At 48.4% G+C, this 25846-nt stretch overlaps 1 protein-coding gene and 1 long non-coding RNA gene across 9 annotated transcripts in view; both read left to right on the top strand.

Annotated features, from left to right (window-relative positions):
- Positions 1–25846, top strand: part of EXTL3 (exostosin like glycosyltransferase 3) — a 169122-nt gene that overhangs the window by 72074 nt on the left and 71202 nt on the right. For 6 of the 8 annotated variants that reach the window (XM_083733231.1, XM_083733232.1, XM_083733233.1 and 3 more), the window contains exon 3: positions 3492–3608. The exons of the other annotated variants lie outside the window; for them this stretch is intronic. The gene's annotated coding sequence lies outside the window, so the exon portion shown is untranslated. The remainder of the gene's footprint in view (positions 1–3491; positions 3609–25846) is intronic. 8 annotated transcript variants of the gene reach the window in all.
- Positions 9484–25846, top strand: part of LOC310842216 — a 554664-nt gene continuing 538301 nt past the window's right edge. Inside the window, exon 1 of the long non-coding RNA XR_014563007.1 lies at positions 9484–9579. This is a non-coding gene — a long non-coding RNA (uncharacterized lncRNA). The remainder of the gene's footprint in view (positions 9580–25846) is intronic.

Raw genomic sequence — 25846 nt, 5'->3', positions numbered from 1 at the left:
GGGGACGACAGAGGACGAGATGGTGGGACAGTGTTCTCGAAGCCACCAGCATGAGTTTGACCCAACTGCGGGAGGCAGTGGAAGACAGGAGTGCCTGGTGTGCTCTGGTCCAGGGGGTCATTAAGAGTCGGACACAACTAAACAACAACATCTAGCCTTTGGGAAAGATCCCTTGGGAAAGTGAGGCGTGTTTCCTTCCTTTCCCTCTTCCTTTCGGGTGGGGAGGGGACTGATCTGGTGAGGGGTGAGGAGAGTGACCAGAGGAAGTGGGAACCCACAGCACTCGCTCAAAACTCCAGATGAGCCTGTTGGACCAAAAAGGGTAGCTCCTGGTTAACCCCATAGTCATTTCTTCTTCATCATCATCATCATCATTTATAATCTATACCCTGCCCATTTGGCTGAGTTTCCCCAGCCACTCTGGACGGCTACCAGTCGAGTGTTAAAAACAATACAGCATTAAATATTAAAAACCTACCTAAACAGGGCTGCCTTCAGATGTCTTTTAAAGATGAGATAGCTACTTATTTCCTTCACATCTGGAGGGAGGGCGTTCCACAGGGCGGGCGCCACTACCGAGAAGGCCCTCTGCCTGGTTCCCTGTAACCTCACTTCTCGCAATGAGGGAACCGCCAGAAGGCCCTCGGCACTGGATCTCAGTGTCCGGGCTGAACGATGGAGGTGGAGACGCTCCTTCAGGTATACAGGACCGAGGCCGTTTAGGGCTTTAAAGGTCAGCACCAACACTTTGAATTGTGCTTGGAAACGTACTGGGAGCCAATGCAGATCTCTCAGGACCGGTGTTATGTGGTTCCAGCAGCCGTCCCCAGTCCAGCTGCCGCATTCTGCATTAATTGCAGTTTCCGGGTCACCTTCAAAGGTAGCCCCACGTAGAGTGCATTGCAGTAGTCCAAGCGGGAGATAACTAGAGCATGCACCACTCTGGAAAGCAGGGGGCTGGTGGCCACTCCAAGGTAGGGCCAGTTTGTAAACCCAAGCCAATAGTTGCCCTTAGGAGACAAGTCCTATATCTAGATCTCCAGCTGTGTGTGCAATTCCTGTTAAAAGCAGGGTATCCTACAGGTGTTGCGCCAGCTTTTCAAGCAGAACAACGGTAAATATCAACTGTGCCTAAATGTGCTTTGTCAGCCACACTTAGGCTGGAGCATTTGATCTGTTTTTCTCCAGCAAGTTGCACTCGGGAGAGCATGAATCAGATAAGGAACAGCTTAAGATCCTTTAGTTTACAGCTATTGATAGCAATCCGGGAAACTGTATTGCAGCTGCAACGGTCTGATTATCTGTAATGGAAGGAGAAGGAGCTCTGCTTGCGTGGAGAGTCTTGCTTTTGCAAGGACAACCCGTGCGCCGCTTCTAATCTGTGGCCTGCCTTTCACAGAACAGCTGGGATGCTGGAGCCTGCTTCTGTTCAGATGCCGGCCCACTTGGCTCTGAGTCGTATAATCTCTCTTTCCAGTTGAGCTCCCTGCTGCCTTTTTAACCGGAGAGGCTGGGATTTGAGGCTGGGGTCCTACCCATGGGAAAACACGTACTCTGCTGTTGGAGACTTCAGAATCCAGACCAGAATGGAAAAATCCAGGCAGCAATATTTTTAAAAGGAGTTTTATTGACTTTGGATTATTTGTCAGACAAGCAAAGCAAAGTGGGTACATTCAGCAAAAATGAGAGAATGCCCCCGAACACCAGGGGCAGACAGTTTTTATCCCCTTAGGCAAAGCAAAGTTCAGCCCCTTCACCCACCCCCCTTAAACATTCCCCTTTATGCATATTCATTGAAGCTCAACCAATTAAAGAACTGATGGTGGCCCTTCGGTTCCAAGCTGCATTATCCACTAGGTGGCGCTGTAAGCTTATAATCCTCTTGACCTATTTGCAATTCCTTGTAAAACCACATTGGCCATCCATATTCTCACCTTATTTTGTGGTGGGCTACATCTTCCTGTTGTTCGCTCTATTCTCGGTGTGTTTACTGGAACTGGGTCAACGACTAGAGCAGGTGTGAAGTGCTCTGACCACACTTGCTGCATTTACAAAAATGCTGTGTGCAGGCAGAGGAGAGAAATAGTTTTTAGCTTTCAGCTTGCTCCTTATAAAATGGCTTCAGTCTGGCTCTCCAAAGTGGACCCAGGTGGACCCCTGGTCCTCACTCCTTCACTGCCTCTGTGGGGGGCATGGGAGCTCTTAGAAACAGGCAAGCACCCATTGCTAGTTTATCAGATTGGCAGAGGCTGTAGCGGAGGCAATGGCTTTGGCTTCCCCTGTGCTTGACAAAGGCATTTTATACTTCTTGCATGTCGAACAGCTCTAGCAGCGGTAGGATTGATGTGCTGGGTGGTGTTCTGCTCTTCAGGAGGTGATCTCGCAGATTCCTGCCTTTCCTCCCATCGCCACTGCCTCTGCAACTGTGTGAAGAAGCTGGGATAGTCCACTCGGTAGAGCATATGAGTCTCTTAATCTCAGAGTGTCAGGGCTGGGGGTTGAACTAGATGACTCTCACGGTCCCTTTCAACTCTATGATTCTGTTTCCTAGGTTTGCAGTGGCTCCTGAGACTGAAGTTGTTTTTTTTTTTTTAATTTTGATTGTTTTCTTTTTCATTCATCACATACATCTCATATCCATAACATTTACTATGCATTCCTCCCTCCCTCCCCTCCAGGGCTTCCCCCAACTTCCACTTCTGGTTTGTTTCTCCTTTCACCCACATTCCTACCCCCTAAAAGAAAAAATACTAATAACATATTTATACAGTAACATCAAACCTAAAAACATAAAGATGAAAATAAGTACACCATATTATTTCTCTATCTTCTACACATCTTCTAATACTAATGATGTGAATGTTTATTTAAATCCTGCCATCAAGTCTATAGACTTTCTTTGTTGGGGCCAGTACTGAAAAGGCCCTGGCTCTGGTTGAGGCCAGCCTAACCTCCCTGTGGCCTGGTACCTCCAAGATGTTTTTGTTTGAAGACCGTAAGGTCCTCCGTGGGACATACCAGGAGAGGCGGTCCTGTAGGTACCAGGGTCCTAGGCCATGCACTATGTGTGCAACTTTGCCCTTACTTCAAGACAGCCACTTCCAGCCTGGTGTTCTCTAGGTGTTTGGAGCTATAGCTCCTATCAGCCCCAGTTAGTACATCTGGAAAGGTTCCCTGAGGTCATATTGCAGCCAGAGAGACCAGGGAGTTTGGCATGTGATGGAATCGGGTATAGGGCACGGAGAATTGAAGGGGGCTTTCCTCTGCCCGCTAATTTAACCAGCCTCTCTGCACTTGGCTGAGCTCCGTCATGAAGGAAGGTCTCTGTGTCCCAACCTAGGCTCATTATTTTCCCCCACCGCTCCCCCTTTCATTGATGGAATGACTGCCAGGCTTGTTTCCAGCCGACACGCCGAGGCAGAACCTTTTCTTGCAGAAAGCCTCCGGTCTGTATCTAAGCAAGCATTGCTTTTTGTTTTTGTATTAAACAGGAGGCAAACCCCTGGAGATCGGCATTCCATGCTGTGAAGTTGTCGAGCAGTGAGGGGAATGTGCGTCCCTGATGACGGCAGTCTGTGGGCCTGAGCCCAAGAGCAAAATGTGAAAAGGTACCGTGGGGGAGATGTTGGGGTTTGAGGGCCCAACTAGATGGTGGCAGGGATGTCCGGGGTTCCCTGAGCATAAGAGAAGAGTCAAGGTTCATGGAGGATGATTGGCTGGAATAGGACAGTCACACCTCCTGCTTAGGCCTGGGACCCACGTACCTACGGGACCGCCTCTCCTGGTATGCCCCGCGGAGGACCTTAAGGTCCACAAATGACAACACTTTGGAGGTCCCAAGTCGCAAGGTGGTTAGATTGGTCTCAGCTAGGGCCAGGGCCTTTTCAGTATTGGCCCCGACTTGGTAGAATGCTCTGTCACAAGAGACTAGGGCCCTGCGGGACTTGACATCTTTCCGCAGGGCCTGCAAGACAGAGCTGTTCCGCCTGGCCTTTGGTTTGGACTCAGTCTGACCCTTATGTTTCCCTCCCCTTATGGTCTTGATTTATCAGCTATTTTAAAATGAGGCTGCTTTTTAAATTGCATTTTAACCTGTATTTTAAATTGGTTTTTCTTTCCTATTATGTTTTTACTGTAATTTTACTGGTGTTAGCTGCCCTGAGCCTGGCTCTGGCCGGGGAGGGTGGGGTATAAATAAAATTTATTATTATTATTATTATTATTATTATTATTATTATTATGCACCTCCCAGCCTCTCAGTCTTCCACAATCTCTTTCTGTTGGTTTCATGCAGTGGCTCCCATCGCCCAGATGCATGTTTGCATAGGTGTTGGAATTCTAGCCCGTTCATAGGTATGTGCCTATCTGTTCAGGCACCGGCTGAATTCCTTAGACCTCCCTCCGGCGACTCCCGGCAGGATAAAACTCACACGAGGTCCGTTCCGGCGATTTTTCTCAGGCTGTGAGAAAAACACACCAACTGCTTCTCCTCCTCCCTGCTCCCTGCATATCCCCAGGGAGGGGAATCAGACACAGACAGAAACGTATCTACATGTCTTTATTTGTGTCTTTAGCAGTCATACAGTAAAGATGTCTGCTCTCTTCAACAAACAGAGAGAAACTCCAAACTCCACCCATGTACATCCTGTACAGGTCATGTGACACATCCTGAGCTCACATCCTGTGCTCAATAAGGAGAATGGACTGCCCCTTCGTTTTCATGGCAACAGTCACATACTTCCTGTTTTGCTTTCCAGCCACAAGCAGCAGACTGAGCTGCTAGAGCCTTTGTTTGCTGCAGCATTGCTGCTTTAGAATAACAGTAAGAGTGCCCAACATTGTAAGGGAGCATGGCAGCAGGGACCAACAGCCACAGTGAATTGCAGGTGTTTGGGATCGGGCTGTGAACTGGAATGACGGCCCAAGCCATTCCCAAGCCTGCATTCAAAGCATATCTCGAGGCTCAATTCAGGATGTGTCTGCACTGTAGGTTCTCATGCCCTGTCTGGTTCTTCACCCACCAATTTCATCCTTGGAAGAAGGCAAGGTGCCTTTTCTTGAAAGCCATTCTATGCAGACTCTCTCTGGTCCTGATCACTCGCTGCACGGGTAGCGGGAAGCACCCAGTGGCATGTGAAACCCCCAACCCTTCCTCTAATAATTTGAAGACCTGGCGTGTTTTCGGGAATGAGTCACTACAGATAAGAGCTTTCGTGGCTCGCTCGCTTATTTTTGACCTCGGGGATCTGTTTAGATATTCAGCTGACGCTTATCAAGTGTGTAGCAATTCCGTGATGTGCTTCCACATTTGAGCCAAGCCTTTTAAGTCGTGCTTATTTAATCCACAGGCTACACCCAACCACCCTAGTAAGCCGCAGAATACCAATTTTTGTTTCGTGCCCTTGGGTCTGGGGTCTGATGGCTCACTCCCCCCTCTATCCTGGCAGTGTCAAAATTTGTGAAAGCTCCCTTTCAAATCTAGGCCTTACATCCTTTGCTTTCCCCTCCACAGTACATCCTTTTTTTCCTTTCTTCCTTCTTCCTTTGAAGACGCCTCGGTGCTCAGTTCCCAAGAGGTCCTGGCCCTCTCGGAGTTCAAAAGGTTTTGCTGCTTTGAGGCCTGGTTGTGGTCTTCTCAAAGCAGGTGGGGAAGGTTGTTTTGGTAGAGGAAAGAATATGCCTCGTAATGTAAAAGAGAAAGGAGCCTTGGGCGATGGAGGTGAGCTGCATGCAGCACTCTGGATTTTCAAGTCCGCTGCTGCTGCGTTGGCTGGGATTTTACGTGGAAGCGTTGCTGTGGGAGGTGTTAACATGGAGATAAGCGCTCCTCCTTGCTTTTGAGCTGACATTGTCAACTGGCCGGGCTCCAGCAGCTGATCTGCCCTGAAGTAAAGTGTTCCATAACACGACTATATTGGGAATGGCGAAAGGCTTGCAACGAAAGCTCAGGGGCGAAAATCTGCAGAACGGGGGGGGGGGGAGAGAGAGAAGGGGGCACCGCTGTTTCTGTTGCCTTGAGCCACTTCCGCTTCAATGCGTACGCTTACATGTCCAACGATCAGCCCACGAAGTGGGATCCAACGTAAAATAAAACGATTTACTTGTCCTTGGGACTCGCTTGCTATACCACTTAGACCTGCCACATTTTACATGTTTCTGACAACAAATCCATAAAACGTGGAGGGCAGGAGAAGAATGCTAAACATGCTACAACGATGCGCCGGGGAGCTCTGATCGCTTGCAGCAATCCATAGATACACGTCTTCCCTTCACACTCTGGGTGTTTATTGTCTAGCCTTTGCGGACACAATTATTGTGCGAAACAGCTTGGATGGTCGAGGCTTGGACTTAGGAGGCTGTCGATGACTTTACAGGTTCTGGCTGCCGAACTTTTCAGGATGAGAATTAGGTCCATGCTGAGCCTTGCTTTTGGGACTCGGCCATGCATATAGGCAGGGGCGCAAACCCTTCTTGCTAAATTTCGAGCTGATGAGATTTTCTAGGGGCTAGGAAGAGGGAAAATGTGCTTCTCTGCCATTGCAGCAGCCCTGGGCTCCACATGCTGCGTCCGGTTTTTACACTTCCAGAAGCTACTGGGGTGCCTGGATTTTTGCACTCCTGTAGGTGGGCCTGTCTCTGCATCACCACCTCTTCTACATGCAGTGTAGGCCTGGGAAATATCACGGGGAGTTCCCATACTTTAGAGGTGGACTAATGAATGGACTGTAAGGGACGCGGGTTAAACCACAGAACCTAGGGCTTGCCGATGAGAAGGTCGGTGGTTCGAATCCCCACCACGGGGTGATCTCCCGTTGCTCGGCCCCAGCTCCTGCCCACCTAGCAGTTCGAAAGCACATCAACGTGCAAATAGATAAATAGGTACCAATCTGGCGGGAAGGTAAAGGGTGTTTCCGTACGCTGATCTGGTTCACCAGAAGCGGGTTAGTCATGCTGGCTACATGACCCGGAAGCTGTACGGTGGCTCCCTCGGCCAATAAAGCGAGATGAGCGCCGCAACCCCAGAATCATTTGCGACTGGACCTAATGGTCAGTGGTCCCTTTACCTTTACCTAATGAATGGTCCGCCTTGGTATATTCTGGATGTTGGAGGGATGATTCAGCCTAGGCCATTCCCATTCATCTCTTCTCAATGGATGAGCTAGCTGCTACAGTGAAACTAATGAGAAAAGCCAGAGAGATGTTTTAACAATGGGAGCCATAATAGGGTCCTGTGACCCTGATTCTCATAAAAGCTTGCAGGTCAGATTTATTTGCTGAAGGGACTTCACTGCCACTTCTTGTTAAGAGAGATGGTCTCCTCGTCTCCTAGCTGGGTCTGAGAAGGAGATCACGATTCTTTTGGTAGATTGGGAAAGGCTGGTGGTTAGGTAACCAGCTATGAGAGACATGAGTCCAGTCCAGGCTTCTCATTCTAGCGCCCTTGTTGTCATAGCCAGGTGATCGGAAAACCGAATCCTTAAGTGAAGCTGGCATTGAAAGGAGTTAGACGTGATCCGCGGTGGGGTTATCCAGCATGGGCCCTTCCTTCCGTCCCTGGATCTGTTTGGAATGTGCCGTGACGGAGCGCTTCCAACCCCTCTTTCGGATCAATGATAAAAGCCTCTCTGACAGCACTTGGCAGGAGCCTCTAGACATTATTTAGCCCCTCCTCCCATGCATTAGCACATTTCATGGCTCCCCGGGGGCAGGAGCCCTAGGTGTGCTGGTTAATATCTCTCTGCTGCTCTTTTATATCTGCTAGTTTACTGCTCTTTGGGGAAATGGGGCTGCCGGCTGCCTCCCCACGCCCCTGAGTGGCTGGACCTAGAGGGAGGTGGACCTCGATGGAGCTGTAGCTGTTGCAGGCAGGGCAGCGAATTGGGAGCCAGTAGGGAGCAGATGGAAGGACAGAGCTCACTGGAAGGACAGATCGTGAAGCTGAGGCTCCAATACTGGAAAAGACCTAGTGGTGGGCAGTTAGGATCCAACGGAGGGATGATTTTGAAGGAATCTCGGACCCAGCCCCTTTTAGCTGGAAACCAAGAGGGAAGTGCAGCTGTTTGAACCACTGTTAGCTGCTCTGGAACTTGGTCAGAGTCCCTCATAATGACCTTTTTGTTGTCTGAGTCTGTGCCCACGGACCTCCATTCTCCTTCCCTGCCCCACCTCTTTGTCTTGTGGGCTGGGAGAGGGGGGGAAGGCTAAGAAACGAGCAGAGATGTGGGGCTTGTGTGTGTGTGTGTGTGTGTGTGAGAGAGAGAGAGAGAGAGAGAGAGAGAGAGAGAGAGAGAGAAGTGTAGAGTATTAAGTGGACCTTGCTTAAAAATCCAGAGAACAGCAAGGACGGAAAGTGTGGGGTGAAACTCGCTTTGGAGACAGCGCCAGAGCTTTAAATCCAGCCAAGGATGGTAGTGGCAGGCCCCTTCTTCATTTCTCGCTCTCCCTTTCCCAATGTGAGGGGCTCTGTCCTCTTCTCTGAACCAGTTTTGCGGACATGGCTGATAAAATGCCCTTCGGAGGGGAAGTCAAGCCGAGCTGCTGAAAGGTTTACTTCTGCGTCTGCAGTTTGTGTGAAGAGCTGGTGCCAAACCACCAATTTTCACCTTCGCTGGGTGCAGACAGCTGGTCTGGAGCAAAGAGCAAAATCCAGCGTTCTGGGTTGGGGTGTAGGAGACTCTCTGCTCTGGTTCTCTCTTTGACTCAGGCCTGCTGAGGGCCTGAAGGACCCTGCCCTTGCCTCTCTCCACGTGGCTTAGAGTGGGACCTGACAAGCTCTTAAGGGCTGCTGCTGCTGCTGCTGCTGCTGCTGAGCAGAGAGGGCTCCTCTTTTAAATTGTTTTTAATTTCTATCTTCCCTGGAAAAGACCCTGATGTTGGGATAGATGGAGGGCACAAGGAGAAGGGGACGACAGAGGACGAGATGGTGGGACACTGTTCTCGAATTTACCAGCATGAGTTTGACCAAACTGTGGAAGGAAGTGGAAGACAGGAGTGCCTGGCGTGCTCTGGTCCAGGGGGTCACGAAGAGTCGGACACGACTAAACAACAACAGCAAAAATTTCTATCTGTGTTGTTTTTGTTGTAAATAAAACCTGCCCCTTTCCCCTTATGGGGTATCTAAGAGCCCATATAGAGTCCTTACATAGGTTCCCTATTGGTGGGAGAAAATAACAGAGGCCAACCAGAGAATATTGAGAAGCAAAGCAGCTAGTAAGCCTGATCTTTATGGATCTGTTGCAACAGGGTGCTCACTCACCACACGCAGGAGGGAGGAGGAACCCAGAACGATGGCACGCAAGACCTTATATAGATATTTTAAATTGCCACCCTGAAGATCAAGACCACCCCCAGAAACATCATACATATACATCACAGAAGGGGTGTAGCTCAAGACCCCCCCCCCTCAGATAAATCATACCTACATAACAGAAAGGGCAGTCTAAAACAGAAATTTGAATGTTGTTTTTCTCCTTTCATTGTCTGGCAGGTTACTTGATTGGATACCCTGCTTACTAGATTGGATTGCCTGGGGAACCTGGCCAGTCTTTTGTAATGATAAATACTTAGTTCCTGGGCCAGGTCGCAGAATCACACCCTATTCATATCTTAAATGTGCCTTTAAGACAGGATTTGTGAAGGAAAAGACAATGGGGAGGCTTTTCCATTTTCCTTTGACCTTGCAGAGAAAACATTTGGTCAGCTTGGGAATCAAAATGGTTTCAGGTCAGTCTTCCTGTGCTGATCTATGCATGTGCTTGGTTGGTTATGAACATTTAACATATATCTAAGACCTCAAAATTCCTATCACATTTTCAATGAGACTGTCTTGGCTGTGAGCCCTGGAAGACCTCATCCTGCCTTGCTGGCCCTTTCCCATCTGGCCTGGGAGAGTGGAGTGTGGACTGACTCCAGCTACAAAAGCTGAGGCTGTTGAATGGATTCTTGGGCTGGAGTATTGTTTACAAGGGGCGTTGAGAGATCTTGTTGCTGTTACTGATATTACTGTTGTATCTTTTGTTTTTGATCTTATGATTTACGTGGAAATTGTTTCCATTTGGTTGTGTACTTTTTGATGTGTTTTATTTGTTGTCTATGACTTCGGTTATGTTTGTAATTATGGAAATCTTGTCATGCTGTAAGCCGCCTTGAGCATAGTTTCAGCTATGGAAAGGCGGCATAAAAGTAAAATGATGATGATGGTTGCCATTAATCTGATTTGAACTGATTTTATAATGAAATGATTTTAGAATGTTGTATCATTTTACTGTTGTTAGCCGCTCTGAGCCCGGCTTCTGCTAGGGAGGGCGGGATATAAATAAAATATTATTATTATTATTATTATTATTATTATTATTATTATTATTATGCTTTTAGTTTGGAGCCCCCTGTAGCCCCTTCTCCACCTCTCACCCCCAATGCTTCTTTAGAACAGTGACACCACCCCCTTTCACAAAGCCAACTTCCTCCTATTTTTTGTTTTGTTTTAAATTCGTCTTCAAAATCTTTCCTTCTTGCACACTGCTTCTGGGAGGGGTGTGGCGAACCATCATGGCCTCACATTTTGCATTATCGGCCACCGCTTCCATCCATCAGCCGCTTTTTAACAATCAGCCTCCAGAACATACGAAAAGCTGCCTAATTGAGGCTCACCCTGCCCCACATCATAGAATCACAGAGCTTTAGAGTTGGAAGGGACCCAACGGTCATCTATTCCAACCCCCTGCAATGCGGGAATCTCAGCTAAAGCATCCATGACAGATGGCCCTCCAACCTCTGCTTAATCCTGTTCTTGCACTGGCCAGGCAGGTGGTCCTGAACTGTAAGATTCTTCTAACCCAGCCTTGCAGACAGCCCCTTGTAGAGAGGACGAGGGCTGCCAGGCAGGGAGCAACCCTATAGGTGACTCATTTTTTTATTATCTTCCTTTTTCGGCGACAAAGGACTGAGATAGGTTTGTGTTCTCTGGGAGCCCAGTAATGTACGTGTGTGTGCGCGTGCATGCGCGTTAGGTAAAGGTAAAGGGACCCCTGACCATTAGGCCCAGTCGTGGCCGACTCTGGGGTTGCGGCGCTCATCTCGCTTTACTGGCCAAGGGAGCCGGCGTACAGCTTCCAGGTCATGTGGCCAGCATGACAAAGCCACTTCTGGCGAACCAGGGCAGCGCATGGAAACGCCGTTTACCTTCCCGCTGGAGTGATACCTATTTATCCACTTGAACTTTGACGTGCTTTCGAACTGTTAGGTTGGCAGGAGCAGGGACCGAGCAACGAGAGCTCACCCTGTCACGGGGATTCGAACCGCTGACCTTGTGATCGGCAAGTCCTAGGCTCTGTGGTTTAACCCACAGCACCACCCGTGTCTTGTGTGTGTTAGTTTTCATTAAAACTACATGATTTTGTTAATTTTAAAATTTCTGTCCTGTGGTTCACAGCCAAAATGCACGCGACACTGCCTTGTCGTCGACTCAGGAAAAACCTGAGGGCAAAACTCTCGGATTAGGTTTTCGTGACTTCTGCCTCAACCTCTCCACTCAAGGCATGAGGTTTGCTGCTGTGAGATTCCACTGCCCTTAATTATAAACCTGGTTGCAGTGAGAACCGTTCCTCGCTCTCTCTCGCCTTTAGAACTCGGAGCCGCTAAGTGAAACTGATGTTGTGAAGCTTCAGGACAGATGGAAGGAAGTTTGCTTCCATAGAACAACTGATTTAAACAAGCTGTAGCTGTTGAAATTCTCTCTTCCACAATGCTGTTAAAAATGCGGGAGGGGAGCCCTGTCTTTGGGCTCTGAGTCTCTTGGTACTTTTCTGTTGCATGTGAGAAGAACATGTGAGAAGAGCCTGCTGGACCATTGTCACGGTCTGGTTCAGGGGCGATCGAAGTCCTGGCTGGGGCCGTCAGGACCGGGGACAAGATGGTGGGATAGGAGTAGGAACGGGGGTCCAGAAGCCAGGAGTCAAGAAGCCAAGAGCCCGAGGGTCAGAGAGCCGGGAGTCACGAAGTCAGGGGTCTGAGGGTCAGGAAGCAAGGAGTCACGAAGTCAGGGGTCCGAAGGGTCAAGGAGCAAGGAGCAAGGAGTCACGAAGTCAGGGGTCTGAGGATCAAGAAGCAGGGAGTCAAGAAGTCAAGGTTCAAGGATCAGGAAGCAAGAAGCCAAACGCAGCAAGGCAGGAAGTGTGTTGCTGTGGCAAAGAGCCGAAGAGAAATGCTGACTGACCTTGTAGCCCTTACCGGCTCTTGCCACCAGGTGCTGTGAGTTACCAATCGGCCTCACCTTTGAGGCCGCGCCTTGCCTCTTCAGAACAAACTTAGGAAGGCCCTAGTCCTGCAAAGTCCTATTGGTCACAGGGCCTGGCTTCTGCATGGACACCTGACACCCATCTTGTCTAGCATCCTGTTCTTCCAGTGGCTGACCAGGTGCCTGTGGAAACCAGTGAGCAGAACATGAGCACAAGAGCAGTTTCCCCTGCCTTGGATCCAGCAGAAATGCTGCCTGGGTTTGCCCTTATTCGATGTGTGCATGTATATCCCTTCGACTGGCATGCTCAGCATCCTTCTGTCCATGTTGTTATCACTTCAGTCTTAGAAGTTAGGACTCCACAAATGAGAGATCATCGTGACTTGGAACAGCTATGGAAGCAGCAGCAGCAGCAGCAGCAACAGACCAAGCTGTCCGTAGATTTAAGGTGCATGTGAAGTGACTAGGGGGAGGGGAAAGTTGGTTCTCTCCCCCTTTAAACTCCACTTTTACTAGAGTTCATAATTGGAGCCTATTGATTTTTGGTTTTCCCTGTCTGTGTTTTCCCACAACACTGCCATTGTTCAGCCGACTGCTCATTTGGAACGATTGAATTGCCTGTTGCTGGAACATTATGTGATTTAGATTGTTGCCCTGTGAAGCTTGTATAAAGTTAATAGCCTGCATTACTTCTTACTCTCTGGAATGTAGCTTTTGGCATGTGGTGTGCCCAGTAGTTACGGGCAAGTTGCTGCCTTCTGCTGGACGGATGCGGATTTTACCTGTGCCTTGTAGAGATTGTCTGTTTACCTGGGGGCACCTTGGTGCCTTCCATGCAGTTGGCAGGACCGAAACACAGAATTTGTCTTGAACGTTCAGCGAGCTTCTAGCCCTTGCCTTTGCATAAATGAGGGCTTGAAAAGATTGCTGCTTCATATGCCTCCCTGATGCATTGCTATGGCAAGTAATCCACCCGTCTCCCCAGCACACTCCTTCTTCCTCCTCCACAGCTGATGAGGCCTGGAGTTGAATGAAGACTAATAAATGGAAACTCAGGCCATGTATAAGGGAGGGAGTGCTGTTTGTGGCTGGCTCTGGGCTCACCCGGCAGCCTATGCCTGAGGCAATTGCCACAGAGCAGGGAGGAGCAGAGTGTGGTTTCTAAAACACACACACAGAGTAGGAAGATGGAACAGATGTGGAGGCCACAATTTGCAGGAAAAGTACATCCGTAAGGTAGAACAGGAGCAAAATGGCACCTTTCTGAGCCCTTGTGTGCAGTCCTGGAGAAGTAGAACTTATTGTTGTTGTTGTTTAGTCATTTAGTTGTGTCCGACTCTTCGTGACCCCCTGGACCAGAGCATGCACTCCTGTCTTCCACTGCCTCCCGCAGTTTGGTCAAACTCATGCTGGTAGCTTCGAGAACACTGTCCAACCATCTCATCCTCTGTCGTCCCCTTCTCTTTGTGCCCTCCATCTTTCCCAACATCAGGGTCTTTTCCAGGGAGTCTTCTCTTCTCATGAGGAGGCCAAAGTCTTGGAGCCTCAGCTTCAGGATCTGTCCTTCCAGTGAGCACTCAGGGCTGATTTCCTTCAGAATGGAGAGGTTTGATCTTCTTGCAGTCCGTGGGACTCTCAAGAGTCTCCTCCAGCACCAGAATTCAAAAGCATCAATTCTTCGGTGATCAGCCTTCTTTATGGTCCAGCTCTCACTTCCATAAATCGCTACTGAGAAAACCATGGCTTTAACTATACGGACCTTTGTTGGCAAGGTGAAGTAGAACTTGGCCACGTTGAAACTTGGGTTAGGAGTGCATTTTGGATATAACAGACATGAAAAAGATTTGGATTATTATAAAAGAAGCAGGAGGAAACGATTAATACAGTGGTACCTCAGGTTATAAATGCTTCAGGTTACAGACTCCGCTAACCCGGAAGTAGTACCTCTTTGCTTCAGGAAGAGAACAGAAATTGCGCGGCGGCGGCAGCAGGAGGCCCCATAAGCTAAAGTGGTGCTTCAGGTTAAGAACAGTTTCAGAAGAGTTTGGATTTGATATCCCGCCTTTCACTCCCCTTCAGGAGTCTCAAAGCAGCTCACATTCTCCTTTCCCTTCCTCCCCAACAACAAACACTCTGTGAGGTGAGTGGGGCTGAGAGACTTCAAAGAAGTGTGACTAAAACAGGAACTAAAGCAGAGTTCTCGAAAGCACTCTGGCTGCAGCAAGTTAGAGACCCGGAGGACAGCAGGAGACTCAGATCCCTGAGTTTTGACTAGCAGCAAAAATGACTCACCAAGCTATTTCGGACAGAGCAGATTTGAGGGACTAAAACCCAAAGCAGCCTGAGGAGCTCAATCTTTATATCCTTCTGATCAAAGCTTCAAAGCAATTTTCAACATTGATTGGATCAGGGAGGTACCACCCAGTTCTTAACCATAGTTACGTAGTTCCTGGCAGGCTAGGGTGGATATGTCCACCCTGACAGGATTTCCTTCTGTTTCTTCAGTTGGCGCAGTCACTCCTTGGCCAGCGTGATTGGATTTTTGGACCCATATAATGGGCCCAGAGTAATGGGCCGTCTGTCCTGCAGATGGCGGATTGGATTTGCATCGCAAAAGGCCATTCCCTACACATATGGCCTGAGATGTCAACTCAGTTGATGGTTACCAACCTTCAGCTGTTTTTCCTCATCAGACCTCAAATCAGCTTCCTTGCAAAGTGGTCCAAACTGAAGCCTCCAATGTCCAGAGCCAGCCTGACAACTGGGGACCTTTTGTTGTTGTTTAGTCATTTAGTCGTGTCCGCCTCTTCGTGACCCCTTGGACCAGAGCACGCCAGGCACTCCTGTCTTCCACTGCCTCCCGCAGTTTGGTCAAACTCATGCTGGTAGCTTAGAGAATACTGTCCCACCATCTTGTCCTCTGTCGTCCCCTTCTCCTTGTGTCCTCCATCTTTCCCAGCATCAGGGTCTTTTCTAGGGAGTCTTCTCTTCTCATGAGTTGGCCAAAATATTGGAGCCTCAGCTTCAGGATCTGTCCTTCCAGTGAGCACTCAGGGCTGATTTCCTTACTGGGGACCTAGTGGTGGGCAAAGGCGGCAGAGCAATGAATATCACTCTTACCCGTTGTACACTAAGCTGCGCTCCAGCCAAACAGAAGTTAGAGGTTCACACATGGATTCACACACATACTCCTCTCTCCAAATAAGCATGTTGACATGCAGAGGGCCTGGAGGCCAGCTGGCAAGCCCAGCTCGGACGTCTCCATTCATTGGCCCTTGCTACGACATAAATCAGTGACCCGGACTTCAAAAGCCAGGGCACGCAATTAGCAGAGTGTACTGTGCACGGGACGCGGGTGGCGCTGTGGGTAAAACCTCAGCGCCTAGGACCTGCTGATCGCATGGTCAGCGGTTCGAATCCCCGTTGTTCGGTTCCAGCTCCTGCACACCTAGCAGTTTAAAAGCACCCCTAAGTGCAAGTAGATAAATAGGTACCGCATTATAGCGGGAAGATAAACTGCGTTTCCGTGTGCTGCGCTGGTGCTAGCTTGCCAGAGCAGCTTCGTCACGCTGGCCACGTGACCCGGAAGTGTCTGCGGACAGCACTAGCTCCCGGCCTCTAGAGTGAGATGAGCGCACAACCCTAGAGTCTGGCAAGACTGGCCCGTACAGGCAGGGGTACCTCTTTACCTTTACCTTACTGCGCACACAGAAGTAGGCGTGAGGCGTGTGGCGAAGTCATGCTACAGCTACAGATTTATTAAACATAAATTAGAACAAAGAAACATGTCTAGGTCCCCAGTCTCGGAGAGAACAGCAAAAGCAAAAGCTATATACAAACGGAAGTTCCCAGCAAACTGTGCTGGTGTGTAAACAGACATGTGACACGCAACAATCTCATTCCTGTTCCTTAAGGTGGAATGGAAATGTCAACCGGGGGCACTATCATGAGAACATAAGCAGAGCTCGCTGGATCTGGCCAATGGCGCATCTAGGCCAGCATCCTGTTCTCCCAGTGGCTGACCAGGTGCCTGGGGAAAACCTCCAAGCAGGATTTGAGCACTCATCCCTTCCTGTAGTTTCCAGCAACTGACAATGCTGCCTCCAGCTTTGAAGGCAGAGCATAGCGCCCCCTCAAATTTGTCTCTCTTTTAAAGACACCCAGGTTGGTGTCCATCTCTGCCTCCTGTGGCAGTGAGTTCCATAGTTTATCTCTTGAGACTGCGTCAAGAAGGACGTCCTTTTATCCGTCTTGAGTTTCCCAACGTTCATTCTGTGGATGACAGCAAGTTGTAGTTTTACAAGAAGGGGAGGAAAAACATGTATCCGCCCGCTTTCTCCATGCTATGCATACTGCAAACTTCATGCATAATTTGTATAAATCTATTACTGTTGAAGGACATAGTCTAGCAAGGCCAAAGCACTCACGGAGGGCGTGGACAAGGACTGTCAGGAAGCTGGACCTAAGTACCGTATTTTTCACTCTGTAAGACGCACCAGACCACAAGCCACACCTAGTTTTTGGAGGAGGAAAACAAGAAAAAAAAAACATTCTGAATTTCAGAAGCCAGAACAGCAAGAGGGATCGCTGCGCAGTGAAAGCAGCAATCCCTCTTGCTGTTCTGGCTTCTGGGATAGCTGCGCAGCCGGCATTCGCTCCGTAAGACGTACACACATTTCCCCTGACTTTTTAGGAGGGAAAAAGTGAGCCTTATAGAGCAAAAAATACGGTAGAACCCCAGCAGGTGGACGTACAGACATATTGGGGGGGGGGTGTCAGCCCTTGGGTTCCCCACACCATGCTAACCGTTGAAGCTGGTCTTTAGACTTCTGCATTGGAAACCAGAGCCAGCAGAGAGGTGTCCTGTCCCTGCAGGTCCCCACAGATGAGCACTCGCAGATAATAATAACAATTTATTATTTATACCCCGCCCATCTGGCTGGGTTTTCCCAGCCACTCTGGGCGGCTTCCAACAGAATATTAAAATACAATAGTTTATTAAACATTAAAAGCTCCCCTAAACAGAGCTGCCTGCACACTGCTTCCTCTATCTGGGTGCTGCACGGTTTGCTAAAGAGGACCCCTCATCCTTGGAAAAAGACCCACACACCCCACCCCACCCTACTTTGCTGCACAAGCACAACTGCTGCTGGATCTCCTTGTCTGGAGGAGGTTTTTATGGCTGCCCTCATAAAAGTGAAAAGCTTATCAAAACGTTTTCTTAATTACCAGAGCTTCACAATTCCCATGCTGGTACATAAGTCAGTGCAGCTTTTCCAAGCGAACCAAATGTGATCTGCGGCCGCTCTTGAGTTCTGCAGTCAGAGTCCTGAGACTGGCTGTCCCCTGCCCATGGACCCCTGAAAAGCGAGGAGGCGGCAGCTGTAGCTGTTTTTGTTTACTTTTATTTTTTTATACCCCACCCTCCATCTCCTAGGAGTCTAGGGCAGCTAACGACGGCCATAAAATGCAGCCAACATAAAAGCGCTAATTAAAATCCACATCCATTTACAAGAACAACAAAAATATAATGTAGCAAGCAGCAATAACTTAACCACTCAGCCCTGCTCCAGGCATGATCCGAAAACCCCTGAGCAAACAAAGCGTTTTAAAGTCAGCGCTGAAATGATAGCATCATGGGGAACAACTGAATTTGCACAGAGAGGGAATTCCACAGACGGAGCCACCACCGAGAAGGCCCTGTCTTGTGCCACTGCCCCACAGACAGTACCCATAGAGAGGACCACAAGCAGGGTGTCCCCTATGCTCTTTTAAGTATTTGAGTCAGGGCTTTGTAGATTAGTACCAACGTTTTGAAATGGACCCAGTAGCTCGCAGATGGCATCTACTGCCATGCTTAACAGATCTGTGTTGGGCTCCTTAAACCAGGGTTACAGCCACTAAAGCGGAATGTCTAGTTGCCCTTTTTGGGCGAGGCGGCTCAAAAGTTTTATTGTTCAATATGACTTTTTGGTTCCTGTAATTCATTCTGATTGCGCAGATAAAAACAGAATGGATAGAATTCTACAGGACGTGCTGCTAGTATGTGAAAAGTCAAGATCCAAGGATTCCCAGGCATGCAGCTCCAGATGGTGGAGACCTCAGTTACCATCCTGGCGCCCAGGCATCTTGGTCTCAAGTGGTCGAAAACCAGGTGGAAAATGTGCCTGGCTCCTGGCTAATTTCAAACACCGGTGTTGTATCACCCCACATGGCAGCTTGGGAGTGGTAGGGATTCCATCAGGGAAGGAAGAGATGCACTAGTGGATTGTCAAATACGTTCTTCTCACTTAAAGCTTCCCGTGTTCAAGGTTTGAACATAGAAGACATAGCCCAGGAGCCACAACTGGTGTACATCAGTAGGCTGGTGAGTGGCGCTGTGGTCTAAACCACTGAGCCTCTTGGGCTTGCTGATCAGGTCGGCGGTTTGAATCCACACTTTGATGTGCTTTTGAACTGCTAGGTTGGCAGGAGCAGGGACCGAGCAACGGGAGCTCACCCCCTCGCAGGGATTCAAACTGCCAACCTTCTGATTGGCAAGTCTTAGGCTCTGTGGTTTAACCCACAGCGCCACCCGTGTCCCTAAATACTGATATAAGTTCCCTCTGTAGGAAGTGAGCCCAAAGTGGTAAAACAAGTCTTTCTCTGTAGCTTCTGAAGAAGCAGTGTGTGAAATAAGATGTTGAAGTTCAGTTTAAAAAAACACAACACTCTGAGCAGTGATCCAGTAATAAGTGCAGGGTAAATGCCTTATGATACTATAATTGAACAATCTTCAAGTTCCAGATTGGAACGCGGGTGGCGCTGTGGGTTAAACCACAGAGCCTAGGACTTGCCGATCAGAAGGTCAGCAGTTCAAATCTTCTGATCGGCAAGTCCTAGGCTCTGTGGTTTAACCCACAGTGCCACCCTTGGAAAAGGTGGGATATAGATGCAATAGATAAATCAATTGATCAATCAATCAATTGGTTGTGGCTTCCTTTCATTGACTCTGTTATTGTGCAAATGACGGCTGTTCTTTTCTGCCTGGGATTCATGGAGAAAGATCTGTGCAGAATTGGCACAGGGTTTTTTTTAAAAAAAAATACATAAAAAATATATTTTTAAAGGCCAACTGGGGCATGCTGTGCAGACGAGTGGGTTGGCACGTTTTTCTCCCCACTCCTTGCCAGGAGAGTACAGAGGTCTAATTTTTTAAAAGGCAAGAACATCTTGTCACCTGGGTATTGCCTGCCGTTTGTGCCTCGTCTGGAAGACCATTATATGAAATTAGCTTTCTGCTCAGTGCCAGCTAGTATTAGAGCTCTATTAGGAGAGCCTTGGATAAAGCCCTTTAATGATTTGCTGATGGGTTCTTACTTAAAGTCTGAGGTGCGAGGCAGAAATGAAAGGCTAATGGGCTGAGATAGCTGCTAGATGGAGCTGCGAAATTAGCCACCCTTTTGGCAGCTTTCCTACAGGCTCCAAATGTGTGGTTCTTAAATCTCTTCTGCTGTTTATTTTGTTCTATTAAGCTGTGGTTTAGAGACCGCGCCACCCCCCTTTGGAGGGCAAAGAGCTTGTTAATGGAGGCACAGGCTCCTTCCTTTCTCTCCCTCCCCCCTTTTAAAGAAATAACAAAACCCCCACCTGTGGCTCAAGTATACTTCTTAAAATAAACGTAAAAGCTGCCAGCTCTATCTAGTTCACCCCTGTCTTCTCCAAAACAGCAAGCAGGTCTTGCACCGTTCTGTTTCGGGCGCATTTGTTACCGCTGCTGGGCAAACCTGCCCTGTGTGTTGTAGGTCCGCCAAGAGAATGCTTTCGATCTCTGGGGATAAAAAAATTCAAGGCAGGAAGTTTAGCTGTTGTTGTATTGGCCGGGTCATCCATGCTTGCTTGGTGTTGTACATGGTTCTTACAGCATCTGCTATGTCTTGTCACTGTCGCCCCATTTATTTAGTACAGTGGTACCTCGGGTTAAGTACTTAATTCATTCTGGAGGTCCATTCTTAACTTGAAATTGTTCTTAACCTGAAGCACCACTTTAGCTAATGGGGCCTCCCGCTGCCACTGCGCCACCGGAGCACAATTTCTGTTCTCACCCTGAAGCAAAGTTCTTAACCTGAGGTACTATTTCAGGGTTAGCGGAGTCTCTAACCTGAAGCGTATGTAACCTGAGGCGTATGTAACCGAGGTACCACTGTATATGGTCATTGAGAGATATGGAGGACCGATGCTTATACAATTTTTATTCTTTTAGACCAGCGGTTTCCATTTTTTGGGGGGGCCGGCGGCCTCCCCCTTGGATTCCTAAACTCAGGGGTTGGCAACCTAAGGCCCGGGGGCCGGATGCGACCCAATCGCCTTCTTAATCCGGCCCACGGACGGTCCGGGAATCAGAGTGTTTTTACATGAGTAGAATGTGTCCTTTTATTTAAAGTGCATCTCTGGGTTATTTGTGGGGCTGGCCTGGTGTTTTTACATGAGTAGAATGTGTGCTTTTATTTAAAATGTATCTCTGGGTTATTTGTGGGGCATAGGAATTCATTCATTATTTTTTTCAAAATATAGTCCGGCCCCCCACATGGTCTGAGGGATGGTGGACTGGCCCACAGCTAAAAAAGGTTGCTGACCCCTGTCTAAACTCATTCTCAGTGCCCCCTACTCTGCCCTACAAAAAGCACAGCCCACTGAGGAAGATAATAACACAACACAATTCAGAGCAGCACATTGGTTCAAAACCCTATTAAAACTGTTCAGTTTAATTAAGTCAGAAAAACTTGATGAATGTGATCCAGGGACACCAGTTATCCAAAGTCTGAACATCTTCAGTGCCTCCTGTCTCTTAGTGCCCCCCCCCCAGTAATCCCACACCCTCCAGGGGACAGGGGTGCCCACTTTAGAAACCGCTGCACTAAGCCATACCTTGGTTTTAGCTGCTGTCCCACACTTGTGGGCATAAGCTCCTCATGAGGAATGAACCAGGGGCCAACCTGTGGAAAAGACCTGGTGGTGGAGGTTATTGGTAAAGGGGTGCCTGACCGTTAGGTCCGGTCGTGGCCGACTCTGGGGTTACGGTGCTCATCTCGCTTTACTGGCCGAGGGAGCCGGCGTACAGCTTCCGGGTCATGTGGCCAGCATGACTGAGCCGCTTCTGGTGAACCAGAGTAGTGCACGGAAACGCCGTTTGCCTTCCCTCCGGAGCAGTACCTATTCATCTACTTGCACTTTGACATGCTTTCGAACTGCTAGGTTGGCAGGAGCAGGGACCGAGCAACAGGAGCTTACCCCGTCGCAGGGATTCGAACCGCCGACCTTCTGATCGGCAAGCCCTAGGCTCTGTGGTTTAACCCACAGTGCCACCCGCGTCCCTTGGAAGTTATTGAGTAGGCTGCAAATATGGAGACTTTAAAATGTTGCAAGTTCTTTCTCCTACAGAGTGCCAGAAGCATTGGGAACATGAATGTATAAATGGTGGCTCTTTCCCCCCAGACTTACTCCATTATCATCAGCCATTATGGGTTTTTATGCATGGGTAGAACAATAGCTTTGGGGAGCCAGAGGGATTTTCTGGTTAACACTGTTGTGAAGCAGGGCGTTGCATGCTCAAAACATCCCTCCCAAATTTGCCTGGGAACCTCAGAGGCAGTAGATTCAACAAACTCCCTTGCTAGCCTGGTTTAGCTTTTTCCATTAGGTTTTCTCTTCCCCAGCCCAGTACTTCAAACCATTGATGCTTGCCCCAGCCCCGGTGCAGATTCAAATCCTGAGATCTTTCTAATATTTTGGAGCTGTCAGCAACTCCCTCCCTTAATATCCATTCCTCTAGGACGAATATCATAGAATCATAGAATCATAGAATCATAGAGTTGGAAGAGACCACAAGGGCCATCGAGTCCAACCCCCTGCCAAGCAGGAAACACCATCAGAGCACTCCTGACCTATGGTTGTCAAGCCTCTGCTTAAAGACCTCCAAAGAAGGAGACTCCACCACACTCCTTGGCAGCAAATATACCCTAGGTCCTTCAGCCTATCGTTACATCATTGGGATTTGATCCTTAATACAAACGTCATCTTCCGCAGCTCTCCCCCCAAAATCATTTCCAGCTTGTTCCTTTGAAATGCGGCTCCCAGAACAGAATGCTGCACTTCAGTTGCGTCCTGCCAGGTGCTCAGCGGAGCAATACAGTTGCTTCCCGAGTCTTGAAAATGTGGTACTTCTTGCAGATGCCCATCGCTACTTTTGTTGGTGCCATGGGGAGTTTTGCAAGCGGTGAAATCAGACACACAGCGGTAATGGGCAAAGGCATTTCTTATGCAGCGCATCCAGTCTGTGCAGTGCAGCAGAGCGACCAGAAGAACACAGTGGCATTGTTTGGAGTCTCAGCTTGACTTTCGTTGACAGAGTGATGGATTGGGTTTTACACTCCAAGGCACCACATGTTTAAGTGAAATTCCGTATAGTCTGCAAAGAACCCATTCCGCCCCTTTTTGTGATGTTTTGGGGTCACTTCCAGGTTTGGTGTGCCACACGAATAAGGTAAAGGACCCGTGGACAGTTAAGTCCAGTCAAAGGCGACTATGGGGTTGCGGTGCTCATCTCGCTTTCAGGCCAAGGGAGCCGGCATTTGTCCACATACAGCTTTCTGGTTCATGTGGCCGGCATGACTAAACCACTTTTGGCACAACAGAACACTGTCACAGAAATCAGAGCGCATAGAAATGCCATTTACCTTCCTGCCGCAGCAGTATCTATTTATCTACTTGCACTGGTGTGCTTTCGAACTGCTAGGTTGGCAGGAGCTGGGACAGAGCAACAGGAGCTCACCCCGTCGTGGGGATTTGAACTGCCAACCTTCCAGTCGGCAAGCCCACGAACCTCAGTGGTTTAGACCACAGCGCCACCCACGTCCCTTGCCACACACCTATCAGACACACCGAAAACGGTCACTGTCTCTATTAAAAAACTGAACTTTCAAAAAAGGCACCTATTTTTCGAAAACAGATTTTGTGGTCAACGGGTGAACCAGGTTCCCCACATCAATAAGTAATTGCTGTAATTCAACAGTCATAAATCAAAACTCAGTTACTTGGCAAATCTCTTCTTCAAGGTTGACTCTGGGTAACTTAAAGGAAAGGATCCGCAAGGCGGAACTCTGGGGAAGGGGCACATTTCTGTCTAGGGTGGAGTTGCGGCAGTAGTCTTTTCCTTTGGCCAACAAAAACCGGGGGTGTTCTCAGCTGCATATGTTAACAGCAGTGGTTGAGAAGTGCAGGCCTGCCTATATGTTGTTGCTGTTGTTGTTGTTGTTTAGTCGTGTCCGACTCTTCGTGACCCTGTGGACCAGAGCACGCCAGGCACTCCTGTCTTCCACTGCCTTCCGCAGTTTGGTCAAACTCATGCTGGTAGCTTCGAGAAGACTGTCCCACCATCTCGTCCTCTGTTGTCCCCTTCTCCCTGTGCCCTCCATCTTTCCCAACATCAGGGTCTTTTCCAGGGAGTCTTCTCTTCTCATGAGGTTTGATCTTGCAGTCCATGGGACTCTCAAGCGTCTCCTCCAGCACCAGAATTCAAAAGCCTCAGTTCTTCCGCGATCAGCCTTCTTTATGGTCCAGCTCTCACTTCCATACATCACTACTGGGAAAACCATAGCTTTAACTATACAGGCCTTTGTTGGCAAAGTGATATCTCTGCTTTTTAAGATGCTGTCTCGCAACCCTTGTCTGGCCATTCACAAAATCTAGGTTTGGGAGTTAAGGCACCTTCTTAACATTAAAAAGCCAGCTTCTGTTTTAAAGTGGGTTTGTTGTGCCAGGGGGTGTGCAGAGTGCTTTCATCCCCTTTCAAAGCTAAATTCATGGTGTGCGCTTGCATTTCTCTCACAAAATTGTGACAGTCCGAAGGCAGCCCAAGGTGAAGCCACTTGGAGAGCACCATTTCTTGTCAGTTACGCTACAAAAACCCAGGTGGCTCAATTGCTTAGAGTGTGGGGTTGATAACGCCGAGGCTGCAAGTTCAATTCCTGTATGGGACGACTGCATATTTCTGCATTGCAGGGGTCAGGCTCCCTTCCAACTCCACTATTCTATGATTCTATGAAAAGTACAACTTGTTGGATTTCCCCCAGGAGTGGCACTCTTTATGGAGGCTGCAAGAGCTTTTGGTCTGTCTAGTTTAGGGGCTTGGTTTAAGCAGAGAGAGGGCTGGGTGCTTTAATGTTTATGGCTCTTTTCTTTATCTGGAATTTCGAGAAGCACCTTATATTTGAAACCAATCCTTCACGCCTCCTGAGCCTGTGGGTGGGTGGGTGTCACCTTTACAATGTTGCAAGCCTGGTGGGGCTGGGGAACTCTTAATGCCTTGCAAATGCACGCATAATTCCCGGGTATGAACCTACACCCATTGGTCCAAATGCGAGTGGTATATTTGTCGACAAGTTCCAGTCTTATTTACCGTATTTTTCGCTCTATAAGACGCACCAGACCACAAGACGCACCTAGTTTTTGGAGGAGGAAAACAAGAAAAAAAACATTCTGCATCTCAGAAGCCAGAACAGCAAGAGGGATCGCTGCGCAGTGAAAGCAGCGATCCCTCTTGCTGTTTTGGCTTATGGGATAGCTGCGCAGCCTGCATTTGCTCCATAAGACGCACACACATTTCCCCATACTTTTTAGGAGGGAAAAAGTGAGTCTTATAGAGCAAAAAATACGGTATTTTAAAATATTTCTGCGCCTCCCTTCGTCAGGAGGATTCCAGGGCGCTGTACGAAGGAAGAGTGAAATTATTCGTACAAAGTATGCAAAGGATATTAAAAGCCAGCAGATAAGCAGAACAAAAAGCAGAAAAAGGAGGCAGTCTGTGAAGATAAAACTAAAGAGCAGAGCAAAAATGAGCTGCAATTGGATCTCAAGTGCAATGGGGTAGGATAGGGCAACCCTCCCTCTCTCAGACTCTCCCTAGTGCTTCTCATTGAAGATGATATTAGGACTATGAATCTGGACTTTATTTTCTCGCCTGACCCCAAAATTACTCCCTTTGTGGCCTTAAGGAAGTCTGGGTTGTACCAGCTAAGAAGCAAACAGTCCTCTCCCCGTGGCTGTCATATCCTAGACACCCTGCAAATCTCGGTGTGTCTTTTGTAACGCGAAACATGCCACAGCATTATGCAATCTGGCATCTCGCGGCTGATAAATTCTCCGGCGGCTCCTTCTAAATCTCTGCTGTGTGGCTTCTGCTCAAGATTAGTGGCGTAAAGCAATTTCACGTCCAAAAGCACTTTCTGCCTGCAGTGATACAAGCGTAAAAAGGGAATGCTCTTTTATCCCAATCCTGGGTATAGAAACAGATAGCAGAAATGCGAGGATATTTAGGCAAGGCTGTTCCAGCAGGGAGAGGGAAATACTGTAGTCCTTGTACAAAACATCCTTTTATTATTATTATTATTTTAAAAAATAAAATAAGTTATGCCACCTTTCTGGTACAAAAGCTTAACTGGGAACAATCACAATAAAACAATTGGCAAAAGCTAAAACTATTAGACCGATTTAAAACAGTACATTTCAGCACCAAGGGAATCTTTAAATGCCGTCAGAATGCTGAGAACCGCTAAGAGCAGTTTGACAACCCAT

This window comes from Podarcis gaigeae, assembly GCF_964106915.1.
Source record: "Podarcis gaigeae genome assembly, chromosome: 3".
NCBI lineage: Eukaryota > Metazoa > Chordata > Lepidosauria > Squamata > Lacertidae > Podarcis > Podarcis gaigeae.
Note: the sequence above shows the minus strand (reverse complement) of the source record. Positions and strands in the feature narration are given on the sequence as shown.